Source organism: Lissotriton vulgaris, chromosome 1_1 (genome assembly GCF_964263255.1).
Source record: "Lissotriton vulgaris chromosome 1_1, aLisVul1.2, whole genome shotgun sequence".
Classification (NCBI taxonomy): Eukaryota; Metazoa; Chordata; class Amphibia; order Caudata; family Salamandridae; genus Lissotriton; species Lissotriton vulgaris.
In genome coordinates, this window is record NC_141685.1 from 249,779,730 (window position 1) to 249,799,708 (window position 19,979).

Consider the following 19,979-nt stretch of genomic DNA (forward strand, 5'->3'; position numbering starts at 1 on the left):
CATATAGTGAAGAGGCGGCTCGAAGGCCACATGAGGAGCGGCCCAGCAGTTCGAGATGCATCGGTTCCTCGTTAGTATAGTGGTCAGTATCCCCGCCTGTCACGCGGGAGACCAGGGTTCAATTCCCCGACGGGGAGGAGGATTCAGGCGCCTTTTTTAAAGCATGACAATTCTACCTCTATTTAAAGTGGCATCTAGAATGTGACACCCCTGCTATTGTTTACTGGCGCTTTTCATGTATGACGTCATCTCCGTTAACAGAAAGACTTACTAATACAATCTCACCATTTTTCAAATCAAACACGGGCGATTTTTAAGGCGCACACTTTTTGGGAAGCATTTCTGCCTTTCCATGTTCAGCTTCTGTGTACTTTATTGGAAAAAGAAGCGTGCACGAAGGGTTATTATTGACATCAGAAATCAACGGACTGCAGGATCAACATAATGCATTTAAGCCCGTTTCCCTTTTTACAGAAACATAAATGAAATGATGGATCGTGCTCTGAAGGAGGAATTGTTTTATATGACGGTGAAGCTTTTTTAAAATCTCTTTGTTTAAGTCTAATGGGTTAGAACTTCCAGTCATATTGTGAAAGTAAAATTTCCACTGGCGGCCTGCACTCCCGACCAGCCTCATCAGAGATCTTATATTGCCTAGGTCCAGCACGCCTACCAAATTCCGGTCAGGTTATAGCAGTGTATTCTGGGACTTGTAGTCCTGCTCCTAACACTCTAAACTCAGGCCGAGGGGAGCCAGCATCCAAAGTAACCCCCTGGGCTGGGAGAAGCGCTCATGTTCGGGTCTGGGCTAACTTGAGAGCTGTGTGGAGGCCTCGGACGAGCTCCAGGGATCCCCGAGAAGGGCTGCTACCCTCTGTTGGGGGTGTGCCTGAAAGCAGCGTGTTTTCTGTGTCTGTTGATGATCTCGAAAGTGCAGGAAAGACTATCTTGCCAGTGTTAGGTTGATGTGCTTTTCAGTGCTTTCTGTAGTGGATGAGGATATCACTGTGACAGAAGCAGAGGTGGCCTGACCGACCCTGCTGGTATGTCTTGGAGCAGCTGCTCTGAGGTAGAGGTGGGCGCTCCCTGGTGGTCTAGTGGTTAGGATTCGGCGCTCTCACCGCCGCGGCCCGGGTTCGATTCCCGGTCAGGGAAGGGGACTTTTTTGACACTCTGTACTTCCGTTTTTTTGGGATCCTATTTAAACACATTTTTTAAGGTTTTACGTGGCAAATCTTTCTTTACATACATTTCTTCTTTACTTGACTTGCCACCTGCTAATCACTGCGTCACCTTTCAGGGACAGAGACAAAGCACGGATAGAAAAGTCAATGCTGGTCGTCAAAGCTTATTCTTCACAACGGATGCATTTCCACTTGGAAGATGCATTGGCAAATCCAGGAGGCCTGTTTCTATGGGTCTCCAGTTCTATCAAGAGTCTAGTTTCAGGACAACTTTGAAAGGAAGAGACTTGCTTCTGAAGATTGCAGCAGCATTGGCGGGAGAGAGGCGCACGGGCGGGCGGGACACTGCTCCTCAAGCCCGGTTTTACGCAGGATGGTCGGAGTGCCTCCGTCTGCCTGTCCGGCGGGGGCTCTCTCTTTAGCCTCATGGCCAGTCCGGCCCTGGTGCAGTCGTGTCTCACCAAGGGCGGGTCTAGGCCGTCACTCTGGAGTCTGTATCCTCCGGGTGAGGTCTCCTATTCTTCCACCTGGGGGCTGGAGAGGAGGGGGTGTTTGGTCCGGGGCGCCAGTCACAGTCGCCCTTGAGAGGCGTTTATATAAGGGAGTTTGTAACTGTAACCGTGTCTGGACTGGTTGTTCTAAGGTGCGCTAAGTGATGTCTTAGCATTTGGGAGAAGCTTTGAGAAACGCGGGTGGCCTGTTTCTTTTCCTTTGCTTGCTTTGTTTAGGAAAGGAAAGTCTCCATTGGAGGGTTTGGTGTTTTCTCAAGCCCTGGAGTTGGTGTTTGGAAACAGAATGCGAGGTAGATGGCCGGGCTCCGCGCCCACTCCTCATGCGATATAGCGCCTTGTCATCCCCTCCCAACCTAGCCTTCGATAGCTCAGTTGGTAGAGCGGAGGACTGTAGTGGAGTGGCTGTCATCCTTAGGTCGCTGGTTCAAATCCGGCTCGAAGGATTTTTGCAAACTCTTCACTTTTTTCCCCTCTGCTTCCCAATGGAAAGCGCCTCTTTCTCGGACCCTCACACGCCGGGGCTTTTCCTGCCTCCCCTCTTCACCTTTACAGCCCAGCTCTCTCCTCCGGCGGGGGCGAGGGGGGGTGGTGTCTCCCGCCCCCCTCCCTGTGTGCAGCCCCCGCTGCAATGCCCCCTCATCAGACAGAGCCAGGGGCCCCTGGGCTGAAGAGCCAGTCCGGGGCCCCGTCTGAAGCAGCCCTGGGAGCTGGTTGTGGTGACTCTGGCATCAGGGGATGCTGCTGAGAGCGTCTGCTAGGAGGCGAGAGGGTTGCTGTGAGGTGTGAGGGAGGAGTGTGTTTGTGTGTGTATGGTGGGAGAGAGTGTGTGTGTGTTTGTTGAGCCCGTGGCCCCCTGTGTTGGTGTCAAGGAGTTGATAAATGGCACGAACCGGTAGCATATAGTGAAGAGGCGGCTCGAAGGCCACATAAGGAGCGGCCCAGCAGTTCGAGATTCATCGGTTCCTCGTTAGTATAGTGGTCAGTATCCCCGCCTGTCACGCGGGAGACCGGGGTTCAATTCCCCGACGGGGAGGATTCAGTCGCCTTTCTTAAAGCATGACAATTCTACCTCTATTTTAAGTGGCATCTAGAATGTGACACCCCTGCTATTGTTTACTGGCGCTTTTCATGTATGACGTCATCTCCGTTAACAGAAAGACTTACTAATACAATCTCACCATTTTTCAAATCAAACACGGGCGATTTTTAAGTCGCACACTTTTTGGGAAGCATTTCTGCCTTTCCATGTTCAGCTTCTGTGTACTTTATTGGAAAAAGAAGCGTGCACGAAGGGTTCTTATTGACATCAGAAATCAACGGACTGCATGATCAACATAATGCATTTAAGCCCGTTTCCCTTTCTACAGAAACATAAATGAAATGATGGATCGTGCTCTGAAGGAGGAATTGTTTTATATGACGGTGAAGCTTTTTTAAAATCTCTTTGTTTAAGTCTAATGGGTTAGAACTTCCAGTCATATTGTGAAAGTAAAATTTCCACTGGCGGCCTGCACTCCCGACCAGCCTCATCAGAGATCTTATATTGCCTAGGTCCAGCACGCCTACCAAATTCCGGTCAGGTTATAGCAGTGTATTCTGGGACTTGTAGTCCTGTTCCTAACACTCTAAACTCAGGCCGAGGGGAGCCAGCATCCAAAGTAACCCCCCCCCCCCCCCGGGCTGGGAGAAGCGCTCATGTTCGGGTCTGGGCTAACTTGAGAGCTGTGTGGAGGCCTCGGACGAGCTCCAGGGATCCCCGAGAAGGGCTGCTACCCTCTGTTGGGGGTGTGCCTGAAAGCAGCGTGTTTTCTGTGTCTGTTGATGATCTCGAAAGTGCAGGAAAGACTATCTTGCCAGTGTTAGGTTGATGTGCTTTTCAGTGCTTTCTGTAGTGGATGAGGATATCACTGTGACAGAAGCAGAGGTGGCCTGACCGACCCTGCTGGTATGTCTTGGAGCAGCTGCTCTGAGGTAGAGGTGGGCGCTCCCTGGTGGTCTAGTGGTTAGGATTCGGCGCTCTCACCGCCGCGGCCCGGGTTCGATTCCCGGTCAGGGAAGGGGACTTTTTTGACACTCTGTACTTCCGTTTTTTAGGTCGAGCCTTTACCATTCCGCAGGAATGGGAAATGGGGAGAATTCAAGTCGGCTATTTTCTCGTCAAACCAAAGGGCTTTCAGCCCGCGGTTTTCATGCAGTGCCCGTCAACATGCACGCGCATCGCATGCAAGCCCAGCCTAGTCCTCCCCTCATTCACGCCCACCCACCAGGCTCTCCCGCCCCCATCAGGCTTCTCTCCCAATCCGCATGCAAGCCCAGCCCAGTCCTCCCCTCATTCACGCCCACCCACCAGGCTCTCCCGCCCCCATCAGGCTTCTCTCCCAATCCGCATGCAAGCCCAGCCCAGTCCTCCCCTCCTTCACGCCCACCCACCAGGCTCTCCCGCCCCCATCAGGCTTCTCTCCCAATCCGCCTGCCTCCCCTCGCGCATTCACGCCTCCCACCAGGCTTTCCCGCCCCCATCCGGCGTTTCATTTTGTTTCTGGTGTGCCTTCGCCACAATTATACTTCTGTGCGACCGAACTGGGTTTTCTCTGCCCATCAAGCTCCCTCCCGTCCAGCATGTCCCCTTCACGAGCTGAGCTGAGATGAGCTGATGGACGGCCTGTTACTCAAACCAAGCAGCAACAAACCCCTCTGCTCACCCGGCTCCACAACCGGTGCACACTTCTGGGAAACTGCGGTAACCGAGGCAAGGAACTACCCGGGAGCTTCTAACACGGCGGGGGGTTGGAAATGATCACGATCTCAACACTGCGTCCACAGATTACTAACCAGTATATACAGTTATTAAAACGTCAATTAATGTGTTCTTCTGCTCATTGCCAGGCACCGTTCCATGGCAAAAAGGATTTCTACCACAAGACACGTGTTCCACCGCCAAGGATAATATTTTTATAGAAAACCAAGAGTGAGTGTAATATTACAGGTTTACCATTCTGTGGTAGTAAGAAGCTTAACCATGTGTATTAAATACAGCAAACAGCTACTACCGCCAGCGCCCAAGAGGGAACCAGTGTATACTGCACCATAAGGCATTGATTCACAAAGGTACTTACCTGAAATGCTCCCTCTCATATTTTTCTTCTGTGCACTGAAATGCAATGTTTGTGGGCACACGTTTATTGCGGTGTGGGAGGGGCAGTTTCGGTTTGTTGGGTATCTGCTCTCCCCCACACATCTCTGTTCCCTAGACCCCTCCCCGCTAAGCGTGCACCCACGGCCCCCCAGCTCCTCCCACAAGCCCCTTTGTGTAAGCAGGGGGAGCTTCTCACCTTGTTCGTAAAACCTGTTCTATAGATATGTGTAAATCAATACCCCTCCCCTCGGCCCCACTTCCGCTTACGGCCTGGAGGGCTGGGAGCCTTCCTTCATTCATTAACTCAAAAGTGCCCTCTTCCAGTGCCCCTTGCGTAAAAAAAGAAACCCGCTCCCTCCGCTTCGGGCATTCTTGAGGACAAGGAAGAGGCTGGCGACGCTGTACTTTTATTAAAACCCTCGCTCTGAACAAAAGCCTCGTAATTGACTTCTGGACTCTGCCGTTGATCTTTCCAGCCCTCCGAGAGCTGCTGCGCAGTGAGTCAACTCCTTTGCAATCTGCTGCTACTGGGGACAAATGCGCAGGTTACCAGCAGTTTAACAACAATCGTCCCGCCTGACATCCGGGCCGTGTTTATTTGCTGGGCACTGACATCACCTTAATGAGATCTCATTCATCAAGGTCTGCTGCTCTGCAAGACTGTTGTCGTGGAAGGGGATGGTGTGTGTGCCTCTGAGTATGTGTCAGTCTGTGTGTGTGTCTCTCTGACGTGCAATTGTGTGTCAGTGTTTGATTCTGCCCGCACGCCAAAGCTGGTCGGTCTTGCTTTAATATACTAATGCAGCCAAGATTTTTTTTTTTTAACATACAGTGGGCTTCTGGCCCAGCCCCTTGAGCTCCCTACTTCCGGTCAGCCCCCTTCAGCCATTGCTTTGTGATCATGTTGTAATGCGCCACAAGTGCCAACACCTAAAACGGGGCACCGTGCATGCCCCTGCTTTTGCCTTTCAGATCTCTGGACGTGGTGCAAAAAGCAGGATACAGTAGCCATTTCACCCACTATCCAGCACTTTAAATTCAGTTTTGTCGTTGATGTATTGTTCCACAGACCTGCACTTTAAACTGTCCTACACGCAGCTTGCCACAATCCAAACACTTAATTGCACCATGGCCCCTGACCGCTTGCTCTAGCGACCTGGCACTTCAAAGTTCTCAAGTGCCAAGAAGGGAGTGTGACATCCCTGCGTACTTTCGGGTGTAGATTACCCAACAATGGTGCTTTTTTGAACAACTATTAAACGGGCCATCTTGCTATGATCAGGACGGGCTGCTAGTCCTTTCACACATGGGTCCACGTGTGGTGGGGGCACTTTGGGTTATACACGTATGTCGGCACACTGCGCAGCAGCTTTTGTGTATTTTGCTCTGAGAGGTGCATAATAATTGGTCGCGTTTAAGGGTAGGATGGGGTCGTTATCTATGTTTAAACTTGATTTTATAATTATAGCAAAGGCTTCCTAGGGATCCGGCCCTGTGTCGTTGGCAGTACGAATCAAAGACGATTTATTACCCTGCCAACGTTATACCCCCACCTCTGTTTTTTTGCTTTCTTTTTATTCAATTACTTTGCCATTCTGGACACAAGCAGCTCTTATTTCACAGGCTAATTTTTGTATGGCGAGGCCATGAGCTTAACTTCAAAGGCATCCGCTCCTCCACCCCCTGCTTCAGTACAAAGGAATGCGCCGGCCCGGCCGCTTTTAATTTCATTTCCCGGCCGCGTTTATTTAATTTTATTTCGCGGCCGCGTTTTTCTGCCCTTCTGCCCTCTGTTAGACTCGTTTTTCCCTTGCAACCCCAGCATCACTCAGCGCAACCCCTGCATCACTCAGCACAACCCCTGCATCACTCAGCACAACCCCTGCATCACTCAGCGCAACCCCTGCATCACTCAGCGCAACCCCTGCATCACTCAGCGCAACCCCTGCATCACTCAGTGCAACCCCTGCATCACTCAGTGCAACCCCTGCATCACTCAGCGCAACCCCTGCAACACTCAGGGCAACCCCTGCATCACTCAGCGCAGCATCACTCAGCGCAACCCCTGCATCACTCAGCACAACCCCTGCATCAATCTCTGCAACCAATTAACAACAACTGGTTCAAATATGTTCTCTCAATGTTTCAAGCTTTATTACAAATGTCACAAAAAAAGTTAATATTTCATTTCTGTTCTTGGATTTTCATCACAATAAAATACACTGAACATAATCTTCACAAAAGTTATTTACAGAAGTTTAAGCTATTGCCATTATAAATTACAATCACTTTTATTTAAGTATTAATTATTTTAAAAAATTAAAAGCCATTGTAATTTGTAATATCAATACGTCCAAGTCACGTAAATACAAAACATGTTGCATTACAAATGCTATAGGTATCCCATTTGCAAACGTTATAACTATTGGCATTGAAAATGACAAAGCTATTAATTTAGCTATTTTCAAAACCAACACATAAATAAAAAAAAATGTCATTTACAAGACCAATAGCTCAAACTTTCCTACTGCGAGACCTATTGGCAACGCCAGTGCTTGTTTGGGATCCTATTTAAACACATTTTTTAAGGTTTTACGTGGCAAATCTTTCTTTACATACATTTCTTCTTTACTTGACTTGCCACCTGCTAATCACTGCGTCACCTTTCAGGGACAGAGACAAAGCACGGATAGAAAAGTCAATGCTGGTCGTCAAAGCTTATTCTTCACAACGGATGCATTTCCACTTGGAAGATGCATTGGCAAATCCAGGAGGCCTGTTTCTATGGGTCTCCAGTTCTATCAAGAGTCTAGTTTCAGGACAACTTTGAAAGGAAGAGACTTGCTTCTGAAGATTGCAGCAGCATTGGCGGGAGAGAGGCGCACGGGCGGGCGGGACACTGCTCCTCAAGCCCGGTTTTACGCAGGATGGTCGGAGTGCCTCCGTCTGCCTGTCCGGCGGGGGCTCTCTCTTTAGCCTCATGGCCAGTCCGGCCCTGGTGCAGTCGTGTCTCACCAAGGGCGGGTCTAGGCCGTCACTCTGGAGTCTGTATCCTCCGGGTGAGGTCTCCTATTCTTCCACCTGGGGGCTGGAGAGGAGGGGGTGTTTGGTCCGGGGCGCCAGTCACAGTCGCCCTTGAGAGGCGTTTATATAAGGGAGTTTGTAACTGTAACCGTGTCTGGACTGGTTGTTCTAAGGTGCGCTAAGTGATGTCTTAGCATTTGGGAGAAGCTTTGAGAAACGCGGGTGGCCTGTTTCTTTTCCTTTGCTTGCTTTGTTTAGGAAAGGAAAGTCTCCATTGGAGGGTTTGGTGTTTTCTCAAGCCCTGGAGTTGGTGTTTGGAAACAGAATGCGAGGTAGATGGCCGGGCTCCGCGCCCACTCCTCATGCGATATAGCGCCTTGTCATCCCCTCCCAACCTAGCCTTCGATAGCTCAGTTGGTAGAGCGGAGGACTGTAGTGGAGTGGCTGTCATCCTTAGGTCGCTGGTTCAAATCCGGCTCGAAGGATTTTTGCAAACTCTTCACTTTTTTCCCCTCTGCTTCCCAATGGAAAGCGCCTCTTTCTCGGACCCTCACACGCCGGGGCTTTTCCTGCCTCCCCTCTTCACCTTTACAGCCCAGCTCTCTCCTCCGGCGGGGGCGAGGGGGGGTGGTGTCTCCCGCCCCCCTCCCTGTGTGCAGCCCCCGCTGCAATGCCCCCTCATCAGACAGAGCCAGGGGCCCCTGGGCTGAAGAGCCAGTCCGGGGCCCCGTCTGAAGCAGCCCTGGGAGCTGGTTGTGGTGACTCTGGCATCAGGGGATGCTGCTGAGAGCGTCTGCTAGGAGGCGAGAGGGTTGCTGTGAGGTGTGAGGGAGGAGTGTGTTTGTGTGTGTATGGTGGGAGAGAGTGTGTGTGTGTTTGTTGAGCCCGTGGCCCCCTGTGTTGGTGTCAAGGAGTTGATAAATGGCACGAACCGGTAGCATATAGTGAAGAGGCGGCTCGAAGGCCACATAAGGAGCGGCCCAGCAGTTCGAGATTCATCGGTTCCTCGTTAGTATAGTGGTCAGTATCCCCGCCTGTCACGCGGGAGACCGGGGTTCAATTCCCCGACGGGGAGGATTCAGTCGCCTTTCTTAAAGCATGACAATTCTACCTCTATTTTAAGTGGCATCTAGAATGTGACACCCCTGCTATTGTTTACTGGCGCTTTTCATGTATGACGTCATCTCCGTTAACAGAAAGACTTACTAATACAATCTCACCATTTTTCAAATCAAACACGGGCGATTTTTAAGTCGCACACTTTTTGGGAAGCATTTCTGCCTTTCCATGTTCAGCTTCTGTGTACTTTATTGGAAAAAGAAGCGTGCACGAAGGGTTCTTATTGACATCAGAAATCAACGGACTGCATGATCAACATAATGCATTTAAGCCCGTTTCCCTTTCTACAGAAACATAAATGAAATGATGGATCGTGCTCTGAAGGAGGAATTGTTTTATATGACGGTGAAGCTTTTTTAAAATCTCTTTGTTTAAGTCTAATGGGTTAGAACTTCCAGTCATATTGTGAAAGTAAAATTTCCACTGGCGGCCTGCACTCCCGACCAGCCTCATCAGAGATCTTATATTGCCTAGGTCCAGCACGCCTACCAAATTCCGGTCAGGTTATAGCAGTGTATTCTGGGACTTGTAGTCCTGTTCCTAACACTCTAAACTCAGGCCGAGGGGAGCCAGCATCCAAAGTAACCCCCCCCCCCCCCCCCGGGCTGGGAGAAGCGCTCATGTTCGGGTCTGGGCTAACTTGAGAGCTGTGTGGAGGCCTCGGACGAGCTCCAGGGATCCCCGAGAAGGGCTGCTACCCTCTGTTGGGGGTGTGCCTGAAAGCAGCGTGTTTTCTGTGTCTGTTGATGATCTCGAAAGTGCAGTAAAGACTATCTTGCCAGTGTTAGGTTGATGTGCTTTTCAGTGCTTTCTGTAGTGGATGAGGATATCACTGTGACAGAAGCAGAGGTGGCCTGACCGACCCTGCTGGTATGTCTTGGAGCAGCTGCTCTGAGGGCGAGGTGGGCGCTCCCTGGTGGTCTAGTGGTTAGGATTCGGCGCTCTCACTGCCGCGGCCCGGGTTCGATTCCCGGTCAGGGAAGGGGACTTTTTTTGACACTCTGTACTTCCGTTTTTTTGGGATCCTATTTAAACACATTTTTTAAGGTTTTACGTGGCAAATCTTTCTTTACATACATTTCTTCTTTACTTGACTTGCCACCTGCTAATAACTACGTCACCTTTCAGGGACAGAGACAAAGCACGGATAGAAAAGTCAATGCTGGTCGTCAAAGCTTATTCTTCACAACCGATGTCTTTCCACTTGGAAGATGCATTGGCAAATCCAGGAGGCCTGTTTCTATGGGTCTCCAGTTCTATCAAGAGTCTAGTTTCAAGACAACTTTGAAAGGAAGAGACTTGCTTCTGAAGATTGCAGCAGCATTGGCGGGAGAGAGGCGCACGGGCGGGCGGGACACTGCTCCTCAAGCCCGGTTTTACGCAGGATGGGCGGAGTGCCTCCGTCTGCCTGTCCGGCGGGGGCTCTCTCTTTAGCCTCATGGCCAGTCCGGCCCTGGTGCAGTCGTGTCTCACCAAGGGCGGGTCTAGGCCGTCACTCTGGAGTCTGTATCCTCCGGGTGAGGTCTCCTATTCTTCCACCTGGGGGCTGGAGAGGAGGGGGTGTTTGGTCCGGGGCGCCAGTCACAGTCGCCCTTGAGAGGCGTTTATATAAGGGAGTTTGTAACTGTAACCGTGTCTGGACTGGTTGTTCTAAGGTGCGCTAAGTGATGTCTTGGCATTTGGGAGAAGCTTTGAGAAACGCGGGTGGCCTCTTTCTTTTCCTTTGCTTGCTTTGTTTAGGAAAGGAAAGTCTCCATTGGAGGGTTTGGTGTTTTCTCCAGCCCCGGAGTTGGTGTTTAGAAACAGAATGCGAGGTAGATGGCTGGGCTCCGCGCCCACTCCTCATGCGATATAGCGCCTTGTCATCCCCTCCCAACCTAGCCTTCGATAGCTCAGTTGGTAGAGCGGAGGACTGTAGTGGAGTGACTGTCATCCTTAGGTCGCTGGTTCAAATCCGGCTCGAAGGATTTTTGCAAACTCTTCACTTTTTTCCCCTCTGCTTCCCAATGGAAAGCGCCTCTTTCTCGGACCCTCACACGCCGGGGCTTTTCCTGCCTCCCCTCTTCACCTTTGCAGCCCAGCTCTCTCCTCCGGCGGGGGCGAGGGGGGGTGGTGTCTCCCGCCCCCCTCCCTGTGTGCAGCCCCCGCTGCAATGCCCCCTCATCAGACAGAGCCAGGGGCCCCTGGGCTGAAGAGCCAGTCCGGGGCCCCGTCTGAAGCAGCCCTGGGAGCTGGTTGTGGTGACTCTGGCATCAGGGGATGCTGCTGAGAGCGTCTGCTAGGAGGCGAGAGGGTTGCTGTGAGGTGTGAGGGAGGAGTGTGTTTGTGTGTGTATGGTGGGAGAGAGTGTGTGTGTGTTTGTTGAGCCCGTGGCCCCCTGTGTTGGTGTCAAGGAGTTGATAAATGGCACGAACCGGTAGCATATAGTGAAGAGGCGGCTCGAAGGCCACATAAGGAGCGGCCCAGCAGTTCGAGATTCATCGGTTCCTCGTTAGTATAGTGGTCAGTATCCCCGCCTGTCACGCGGGAGACCGGGGTTCAATTCCCCGACGGGGAGGATTCAGTCGCCTTTTTTAAAGCATGACAATTCTACCTCTATTTTAAGTGGCATCTAGAATGTGACACCCCTGCTATTGTTTACTGGCGCTTTTCATGTATGACGTCATCTCCGTTAACAGAAAGACTTACTAATACAATCTCACCATTTTTCAAATCAAACACGGGCGATTTTTAAGTCGCACACTTTTTGGGAAGCATTTCTGCCTTTCCATGTTCAGCTTCTGTGTACTTTATTGGAAAAAGAAGCGTGCACGAAGGGTTCTTATTGACATCAGAAATCAACGGACTGCATGATCAACATAATGCATTTAAGCCCGTTTCCCTTTCTACAGAAACATAAATGAAATGATGGATCGTGCTCTGAAGGAGGAATTGTTTTATATGACGGTGAAGCTTTTTTAAAATCTCTTTGTTTAAGTCTAATGGGTTAGAACTTCCAGTCATATTGTGAAAGTAAAATTTCCACTGGCGGCCTGCACTCCCGACCAGCCTCATCAGAGATCTTATATTGCCTAGGTCCAGCACGCCTACCAAATTCCGGTCAGGTTATAGCAGTGTATTCTGGGACTTGTAGTCCTGTTCCTAACACTCTAAACTCAGGCCGAGGGGAGCCAGCATCCAAAGTAACCCCCCCCCCCCCCCGGGCTGGGAGAAGCGCTCATGTTCGGGTCTGGGCTAACTTGAGAGCTGTGTGGAGGCCTCGGACGAGCTCCAGGGATCCCCGAGAAGGGCTGCTACCCTCTGTTGGGGGTGTGCCTGAAAGCAGCGTGTTTTCTGTGTCTGTTGATGATCTCGAAAGTGCAGTAAAGACTATCTTGCCAGTGTTAGGTTGATGTGCTTTTCAGTGCTTTCTGTAGTGGATGAGGATATCACTGTGACAGAAGCAGAGGTGGCCTGACCGACCCTGCTGGTATGTCTTGGAGCAGCTGCTCTGAGGGCGAGGTGGGCGCTCCCTGGTGGTCTAGTGGTTAGGATTCGGCGCTCTCACCGCCGCGGCCCGGGTTCGATTCCCGGTCAGGGAAGGGGACTTTTTTTGACACTCTGTACTTCCGTTTTTTTGGGATCCTATTTAAACACATTTTTTAAGGTTTTACGTGGCAAATCTTTCTTTACATACATTTCTTCTTTACTTGACTTGCCACCTGCTAATCACTGCGTCACCTTTCAGGGACAGAGACAAAGCACGGATAGAAAAGTCAATGCTGGTCGTCAAAGCTTATTCTTCACAACGGATTCATTTCCACTTGGAAGATGCATTGGCAAATCCAGGAGGCCTGTTTCTATGGGTCTCCAGTTCTATCAAGAGTCTAGTTTCAGGACAACTTTGAAAGGAAGAGACTTGCTTCTGAAGATTGCAGCAGCATTGGCGGGAGAGAGGCGCATGGGCGGGCGGGACACTGCTCCTCAAGCCCGGTTTTACGCAGGATGGTCGGAGTGCCTCCGTCTGCCTGTCCGGCGGGGGCTCTCTCTTTAGCCTCATGGCCAGTCCGGCCCTGGTGCAGTCGTGTCTCACCAAGGGCGGGTCTAGGCCGTCACTCTGGAGTCTGTATCCTCCGGGTGAGGTCTCCTATTCTTCCACCTGGGGGCTGGAGAGGAGGGGGTGTTTGGTCCGGGGCGCCAGTCACAGTCGCCCTTGAGAGGCGTTTATATAAGGGAGTTTGTAACTGTAACCGTGTCTGGACTGGTTGTTCTAAGGTGCGCTAAGTGATGTCTTGGCATTTGGGAGAAGCTTTGAGAAACGCGGGTGGCCTGTTTCTTTTCCTTTGCTTGCTTTGTTTAGGAAAGGAAAGTCTCCATTGGAGGGTTTGGTGTTTTCTCAAGCCCTGGAGTTGGTGTTTGGAAACAGAATGCGAGGTAGATGGCTGGGCTCCGCGCCCACTCCTCATGCGATATAGCGCCTTGTCATCCCCTCCCAACCTAGCCTTCGATAGCTCAGTTGGTAGAGCGGAGGACTGTAGTGGAGTGACTGTCATCCTTAGGTCGCTGGTTCAAATCCGGCTCGAAGGATTTTTGCAAACTCTTCACTTTTTTTCCCTCTGCTTCCCAATGGAAAGCGCCTCTTTCTCGGACCCTCACACGCCGGGGCTTTTCCTGCCTCCCCTCTTCACCTTTGCAGCCCAGCTCTCTCCTCCGGCGGGGGCGAGGGGGGGTGGTGTCTCCCGCCCCCCTCCCTGTGTGCAGCCCCCGCTGCAATGCCCCCTCATCAGACAGAGCCAGGGGCCCCTGGGCTGAAGAGCCAGTCCGGGGCCCCGTCTGAAGCAGCCCTGGGAGCTGGTTGTGGTGACTCTGGCATCAGGGGATGCTGCTGAGAGCGTCTGCTAGGAGGCGAGAGGGTTGCTGTGAGGTGTGAGGGAGGAGTGTGTTTGTGTGTGTATGGGGGGAGAGAGTGTGTGTGTGTTTGTTGAGCCCGTGGCCCCCTGTGTTGGTGTCAAGGAGTTGATAAATGGCACGAACCGGTAGCATATAGTGAAGAGGCGGCTCGAAGGCCACATGAGGAGCGGCCCAGCAGTTCGAGATGCATCGGTTCCTCGTTAGTATAGTGGTCAGTATCCCCGCCTGTCACGCGGGAGACCAGGGTTCAATTCCCCGACGGGGAGGAGGATTCAGGCGCCTTTTTTAAAGCATGACAATTCTACCTCTATTTAAAGTGGCATCTAGAATGTGACACCCCTGCTATTGTTTACTGGCGCTTTTCATGTATGACGTCATCTCCGTTAACAGAAAGACTTACTAATACAATCTCACCATTTTTCAAATCAAACACGGGCGATTTTTAAGGCGCACACTTTTTGGGAAGCATTTCTGCCTTTCCATGTTCAGCTTCTGTGTACTTTATTGGAAAAAGAAGCGTGCACGAAGGGTTATTATTGACATCAGAAATCAACGGACTGCAGGATCAACATAATGCATTTAAGCCCGTTTCCCTTTTTACAGAAACATAAATGAAATGATGGATCGTGCTCTGAAGGAGGAATTGTTTTATATGACGGTGAAGCTTTTTTAAAATCTCTTTGTTTAAGTCTAATGGGTTAGAACTTCCAGTCATATTGTGAAAGTAAAATTTCCACTGGCGGCCTGCACTCCCGACCAGCCTCATCAGAGATCTTATATTGCCTAGGTCCAGCACGCCTACCAAATTCCGGTCAGGTTATAGCAGTGTATTCTGGGACTTGTAGTCCTGCTCCTAACACTCTAAACTCAGGCCGAGGGGAGCCAGCATCCAAAGTAACCCCCTGGGCTGGGAGAAGCGCTCATGTTCGGGTCTGGGCTAACTTGAGAGCTGTGTGGAGGCCTCGGACGAGCTCCAGGGATCCCCGAGAAGGGCTGCTACCCTCTGTTGGGGGTGTGCCTGAAAGCAGCGTGTTTTCTGTGTCTGTTGATGATCTCGAAAGTGCAGGAAAGACTATCTTGCCAGTGTTAGGTTGATGTGCTTTTCAGTGCTTTCTGTAGTGGATGAGGATATCACTGTGACAGAAGCAGAGGTGGCCTGACCGACCCTGCTGGTATGTCTTGGAGCAGCTGCTCTGAGGTAGAGGTGGGCGCTCCCTGGTGGTCTAGTGGTTAGGATTCGGCGCTCTCACCGCCGCGGCCCGGGTTCGATTCCCGGTCAGGGAAGGGGACTTTTTTGACACTCTGTACTTCCGTTTTTTTGGGATCCTATTTAAACACATTTTTTAAGGTTTTACGTGGCAAATCTTTCTTTACATACATTTCTTCTTTACTTGACTTGCCACCTGCTAATCACTGCGTCACCTTTCAGGGACAGAGACAAAGCACGGATAGAAAAGTCAATGCTGGTCGTCAAAGCTTATTCTTCACAACCGATGTCTTTCCACTTGGAAGATGCATTGGCAAATCCAGGAGGCCTGTTTCTATGGGTCTCCAGTTCTATCAAGAGTCTAGTTTCAAGACAACTTTGAAAGGAAGAGACTTGCTTCTGAAGATTGCAGCAGCATTGGCGGGAGAGAGGCGCACGGGCGGGCGGGACACTGCTCCTCAAGCCCGGTTTTACGCAGGATGGGCGGAGTGCCTCCGTCTGCCTGTCCGGCGGGGGCTCTCTCTTTAGCCTCATGGCCAGTCCGGCCCTGGTGCAGTCGTGTCTCACCAAGGGCGGGTCTAGGCCGTCACTCTGGAGTCTGTATCCTCCGGGTGAGGTCTCCTATTCTTCCACCTGGGGGCTGGAGAGGAGGGGGTGTTTGGTCCGGGGCGCCAGTCACAGTCGCCCTTGAGAGGCGTTTATATAAGGGAGTTTGTAACTGTAACCGTGTCTGGACTGGTTGTTCTAAGGTGCGCTAAGTGATGTCTTGGCATTTGGGAGAAGCTTTGAGAAACGCGGGTGGCCTCTTTCTTTTCCTTTGCTTGCTTTGTTTAGGAAAGGAAAGTCTCCATTGGAGGGTTTGGTGTTTTCTCCAGCCCCGGAGTTGGTGTTTAGAAACAGAATGCGAGGTAGATGGCTGGGCTCCGCGCCCACTCCTCATGCGATATAGCGCCTTGTCATCCCCTCCCAACCTAGCCTTCGATAGCTCAGTTGGTAGAGCGGAGGACTGTAGTGGAGTGACTGTCATCCTTAGGTCGCTGGTTCAAATCCGGCTCGAAGGATTTTTGCAAACTCTTCACTTTTTTCCCCTCTGCTTCCCAATGGAAAGCGCCTCTTTCTCGGACCCTCACACGCCGGGGCTTTTCCTGCCTCCCCTCTTCACCTTTGCAGCCCAGCTCTCTCCTCCGGCGGGGGCGAGGGGGGGTGGTGTCTCCCGCCCCCCTCCCTGTGTGCAGCCCCCGCTGCAATGCCCCCTCATCAGACAGAGCCAGGGGCCCCTGGGCTGAAGAGCCAGTCCGGGGCCCCGTCTGAAGCAGCCCTGGGAGCTGGTTGTGGTGACTCTGGCATCAGGGGATGCTGCTGAGAGCGTCTGCTAGGAGGCGAGAGGGTTGCTGTGAGGTGTGAGGGAGGAGTGTGTTTGTGTGTGTATGGTGGGAGAGAGTGTGTGTGTGTTTGTTGAGCCCGTGGCCCCCTGTGTTGGTGTCAAGGAGTTGATAAATGGCACGAACCGGTAGCATATAGTGAAGAGGCGGCTCGAAGGCCACATAAGGAGCGGCCCAGCAGTTCGAGATTCATCGGTTCCTCGTTAGTATAGTGGTCAGTATCCCCGCCTGTCACGCGGGAGACCGGGGTTCAATTCCCCGACGGGGAGGATTCAGTCGCCTTTTTTAAAGCATGACAATTCTACCTCTATTTTAAGTGGCATCTAGAATGTGACACCCCTGCTATTGTTTACTGGCGCTTTTCATGTATGACGTCATCTCCGTTAACAGAAAGACTTACTAATACAATCTCACCATTTTTCAAATCAAACACGGGCGATTTTTAAGTCGCACACTTTTTGGGAAGCATTTCTGCCTTTCCATGTTCAGCTTCTGTGTACTTTATTGGAAAAAGAAGCGTGCACGAAGGGTTCTTATTGACATCAGAAATCAACGGACTGCATGATCAACATAATGCATTTAAGCCCGTTTCCCTTTCTACAGAAACATAAATGAAATGATGGATCGTGCTCTGAAGGAGGAATTGTTTTATATGACGGTGAAGCTTTTTTAAAATCTCTTTGTTTAAGTCTAATGGGTTAGAACTTCCAGTCATATTGTGAAAGTAAAATTTCCACTGGCGGCCTGCACTCCCGACCAGCCTCATCAGAGATCTTATATTGCCTAGGTCCAGCACGCCTACCAAATTCCGGTCAGGTTATAGCAGTGTATTCTGGGACTTGTAGTCCTGTTCCTAACACTCTAAACTCAGGCCGAGGGGAGCCAGCATCCAAAGTAACCCCCCCCCCCCCCCCGGGCTGGGAGAAGCGCTCATGTTCGGGTCTGGGCTAACTTGAGAGCTGTGTGGAGGCCTCGGACGAGCTCCAGGGATCCCCGAGAAGGGCTGCTACCCTCTGTTGGGGGTGTGCCTGAAAGCAGCGTGTTTTCTGTGTCTGTTGATGATCTCGAAAGTGCAGTAAAGACTATCTTGCCAGTGTTAGGTTGATGTGCTTTTCAGTGCTTTCTGTAGTGGATGAGGATATCACTGTGACAGAAGCAGAGGTGGCCTGACCGACCCTGCTGGTATGTCTTGGAGCAGCTGCTCTGAGGGCGAGGTGGGCGCTCCCTGGTGGTCTAGTGGTTAGGATTCGGCGCTCTCACCGCCGCGGCCCGGGTTCGATTCCCGGTCAGGGAAGGGGACTTTTTTTGACACTCTGTACTTCCGTTTTTTTGGGATCCTATTTAAACACATTTTTTAAGGTTTTACGTGGCAAATCTTTCTTTACATACATTTCTTCTTTACTTGACTTGCCACCTGCTAATCACTGCGTCACCTTTCAGGGACAGAGACAAAGCACGGATAGAAAAGTCAATGCTGGTCGTCAAAGCTTATTCTTCACAACGGATTCATTTCCACTTGGAAGATGCATTGGCAAATCCAGGAGGCCTGTTTCTATGGGTCTCCAGTTCTATCAAGAGTCTAGTTTCAGGACAACTTTGAAAGGAAGAGACTTGCTTCTGAAGATTGCAGCAGCATTGGCGGGAGAGAGGCGCATGGGCGGGCGGGACACTGCTCCTCAAGCCCGGTTTTACGCAGGATGGTCGGAGTGCCTCCGTCTGCCTGTCCGGCGGGGGCTCTCTCTTTAGCCTCATGGCCAGTCCGGCCCTGGTGCAGTCGTGTCTCACCAAGGGCGGGTCTAGGCCGTCACTCTGGAGTCTGTATCCTCCGGGTGAGGTCTCCTATTCTTCCACCTGGGGGCTGGAGAGGAGGGGGTGTTTGGTCCGGGGCGCCAGTCACAGTCGCCCTTGAGAGGCGTTTATATAAGGGAGTTTGTAACTGTAACCGTGTCTGGACTGGTTGTTCTAAGGTGCGCTAAGTGATGTCTTGGCATTTGGGAGAAGCTTTGAGAAACGCGGGTGGCCTGTTTCTTTTCCTTTGCTTGCTTTGTTTAGGAAAGGAAAGTCTCCATTGGAGGGTTTGGTGTTTTCTCAAGCCCTGGAGTTGGTGTTTGGAAACAGAATGCGAGGTAGATGGCTGGGCTCCGCGCCCACTCCTCATGCGATATAGCGCCTTGTCATCCCCTCCCAACCTAGCCTTCGATAGCTCAGTTGGTAGAGCGGAGGACTGTAGTGGAGTGACTGTCATCCTTAGGTCGCTGGTTCAAATCCGGCTCGAAGGATTTTTGCAAACTCTTCACTTTTTTTCCCTCTGCTTCCCAATGGAAAGCGCCTCTTTCTCGGACCCTCACACGCCGGGGCTTTTCCTGCCTCCCCTCTTCACCTTTGCAGCCCAGCTCTCTCCTCCGGCGGGGGCGAGGGGGGGTGGTGTCTCCCGCCCCCCTCCCTGTGTGCAGCCCCCGCTGCAATGCCCCCTCATCAGACAGAGCCAGGGGCCCCTGGGCTGAAGAGCCAGTCCGGGGCCCCGTCTGAAGCAGCCCTGGGAGCTGGTTGTGGTGACTCTGGCATCAGGGGATGCTGCTGAGAGCGTCTGCTAGGAGGCGAGAGGGTTGCTGTGAGGTGTGAGGGAGGAGTGTGTTTGTGTGTGTATGGGGGGAGAGAGTGTGTGTGTGTTTGTTGAGCCCGTGGCCCCCTGTGTTGGTGTCAAGGAGTTGATAAATGGCACGAACCGGTAGCATATAGTGAAGAGGCGGCTCGAAGGCCACATGAGGAGCGGCCCAGCAGTTCGAGATGCATCGGTTCCTCGTTAGTATAGTGGTCAGTATCCCCGCCTGTCACGCGGGAGACCAGGGTTCAATTCCCCGACGGGGAGGAGGATTCAGGCGCCTTTTTTAAAGCATGACAATTCTACCTCTATTTAAAGTGGCATCTAGAATGTGACACCCCTGCTATTGTTTACTGGCGCTTTTCATGTATGACGTCATCTCCGTTAACAGAAAGACTTACTAATACAATCTCACCATTTTTCAAATCAAACACGGGCGATTTTTAAGGCGCACACTTTTTGGGAAGCATTTCTGCCTTTCCATGTTCAGCTTCTGTGTACTTTATTGGAAAAAGAAGCGTGCACGAAGGGTTATTATTGACATCAGAAATCAACGGACTGCAGGATCAACATAATGCATTTAAGCCCGTTTCCCTTTTTACAGAAACATAAATGAAATGATGGATCGTGCTCTGAAGGAGGAATTGTTTTATATGACGGTGAAGCTTTTTTAAAATCTCTTTGTTTAAGTCTAATGGGTTAGAACTTCCAGTCATATTGTGAAAGTAAAATTTCCACTGGCGGCCTGCACTCCCGACCAGCCTCATCAGAGATCTTATATTGCCTAGGTCCAGCACGCCTACCAAATTCCGGTCAGGTTATAGCAGTGTATTCTGGGACTTGTAGTCCTGCTCCTAACACTCTAAACTCAGGCCGAGGGGAGCCAGCATCCAAAGTAACCCCCTGGGCTGGGAGAAGCGCTC

General features: G+C 51.4%; 16 non-coding genes across 16 annotated transcripts; all 16 read left to right on the forward strand.

Moving 5' to 3' along the window:
• Positions 1–1,083: 1,083 nt before the first annotated feature.
• Positions 1,084–1,155, forward strand: TRNAE-CUC (transfer RNA glutamic acid (anticodon CUC)). Its single transcript has one exon. It is a non-coding gene; the product is annotated as a tRNA-Glu (tRNA).
• An 898-nt stretch (positions 1,156–2,053) lies between these two features.
• Positions 2,054–2,139, forward strand: TRNAY-GUA (transfer RNA tyrosine (anticodon GUA)). The gene is given in 2 exon segments: positions 2,054–2,090; positions 2,104–2,139. It is a non-coding gene; the product is annotated as a tRNA-Tyr (tRNA).
• A 518-nt stretch (positions 2,140–2,657) lies between these two features.
• TRNAD-GUC (transfer RNA aspartic acid (anticodon GUC)) lies at positions 2,658–2,729 on the forward strand. The gene has a single exon. It is a non-coding gene; the product is annotated as a tRNA-Asp (tRNA).
• A 952-nt stretch (positions 2,730–3,681) lies between these two features.
• Positions 3,682–3,753, forward strand: TRNAE-CUC (transfer RNA glutamic acid (anticodon CUC)). The gene has a single exon. It is a non-coding gene; the product is annotated as a tRNA-Glu (tRNA).
• Positions 3,754–8,255: 4,502 nt separating this feature from the next.
• On the forward strand, positions 8,256–8,341 carry TRNAY-GUA (transfer RNA tyrosine (anticodon GUA)). The gene is given in 2 exon segments: positions 8,256–8,292; positions 8,306–8,341. It is a non-coding gene; the product is annotated as a tRNA-Tyr (tRNA).
• Positions 8,342–8,859: 518 nt separating this feature from the next.
• Positions 8,860–8,931, forward strand: TRNAD-GUC (transfer RNA aspartic acid (anticodon GUC)). The gene has a single exon. It is a non-coding gene; the product is annotated as a tRNA-Asp (tRNA).
• Positions 8,932–9,885: 954 nt separating this feature from the next.
• On the forward strand, positions 9,886–9,957 carry TRNAE-CUC (transfer RNA glutamic acid (anticodon CUC)). Its single transcript has one exon. It is a non-coding gene; the product is annotated as a tRNA-Glu (tRNA).
• Positions 9,958–10,856: 899 nt separating this feature from the next.
• TRNAY-GUA (transfer RNA tyrosine (anticodon GUA)) lies at positions 10,857–10,942 on the forward strand. The gene is given in 2 exon segments: positions 10,857–10,893; positions 10,907–10,942. It is a non-coding gene; the product is annotated as a tRNA-Tyr (tRNA).
• A 518-nt stretch (positions 10,943–11,460) lies between these two features.
• TRNAD-GUC (transfer RNA aspartic acid (anticodon GUC)) lies at positions 11,461–11,532 on the forward strand. Its single transcript has one exon. It is a non-coding gene; the product is annotated as a tRNA-Asp (tRNA).
• Positions 11,533–12,484: 952 nt separating this feature from the next.
• On the forward strand, positions 12,485–12,556 carry TRNAE-CUC (transfer RNA glutamic acid (anticodon CUC)). Its single transcript has one exon. It is a non-coding gene; the product is annotated as a tRNA-Glu (tRNA).
• Positions 12,557–13,455: 899 nt separating this feature from the next.
• TRNAY-GUA (transfer RNA tyrosine (anticodon GUA)) lies at positions 13,456–13,541 on the forward strand. Its single transcript is given in 2 exon segments — positions 13,456–13,492; positions 13,506–13,541. It is a non-coding gene; the product is annotated as a tRNA-Tyr (tRNA).
• A 1,536-nt stretch (positions 13,542–15,077) lies between these two features.
• Positions 15,078–15,149, forward strand: TRNAE-CUC (transfer RNA glutamic acid (anticodon CUC)). Its single transcript has one exon. It is a non-coding gene; the product is annotated as a tRNA-Glu (tRNA).
• An 898-nt stretch (positions 15,150–16,047) lies between these two features.
• On the forward strand, positions 16,048–16,133 carry TRNAY-GUA (transfer RNA tyrosine (anticodon GUA)). Its single transcript is given in 2 exon segments — positions 16,048–16,084; positions 16,098–16,133. It is a non-coding gene; the product is annotated as a tRNA-Tyr (tRNA).
• A 518-nt stretch (positions 16,134–16,651) lies between these two features.
• Positions 16,652–16,723, forward strand: TRNAD-GUC (transfer RNA aspartic acid (anticodon GUC)). Its single transcript has one exon. It is a non-coding gene; the product is annotated as a tRNA-Asp (tRNA).
• Positions 16,724–17,676: 953 nt separating this feature from the next.
• On the forward strand, positions 17,677–17,748 carry TRNAE-CUC (transfer RNA glutamic acid (anticodon CUC)). The gene has a single exon. It is a non-coding gene; the product is annotated as a tRNA-Glu (tRNA).
• Positions 17,749–18,647: 899 nt separating this feature from the next.
• On the forward strand, positions 18,648–18,733 carry TRNAY-GUA (transfer RNA tyrosine (anticodon GUA)). The gene is given in 2 exon segments: positions 18,648–18,684; positions 18,698–18,733. It is a non-coding gene; the product is annotated as a tRNA-Tyr (tRNA).
• The last annotated feature ends 1,246 nt before the right edge of the window (positions 18,734–19,979 follow it).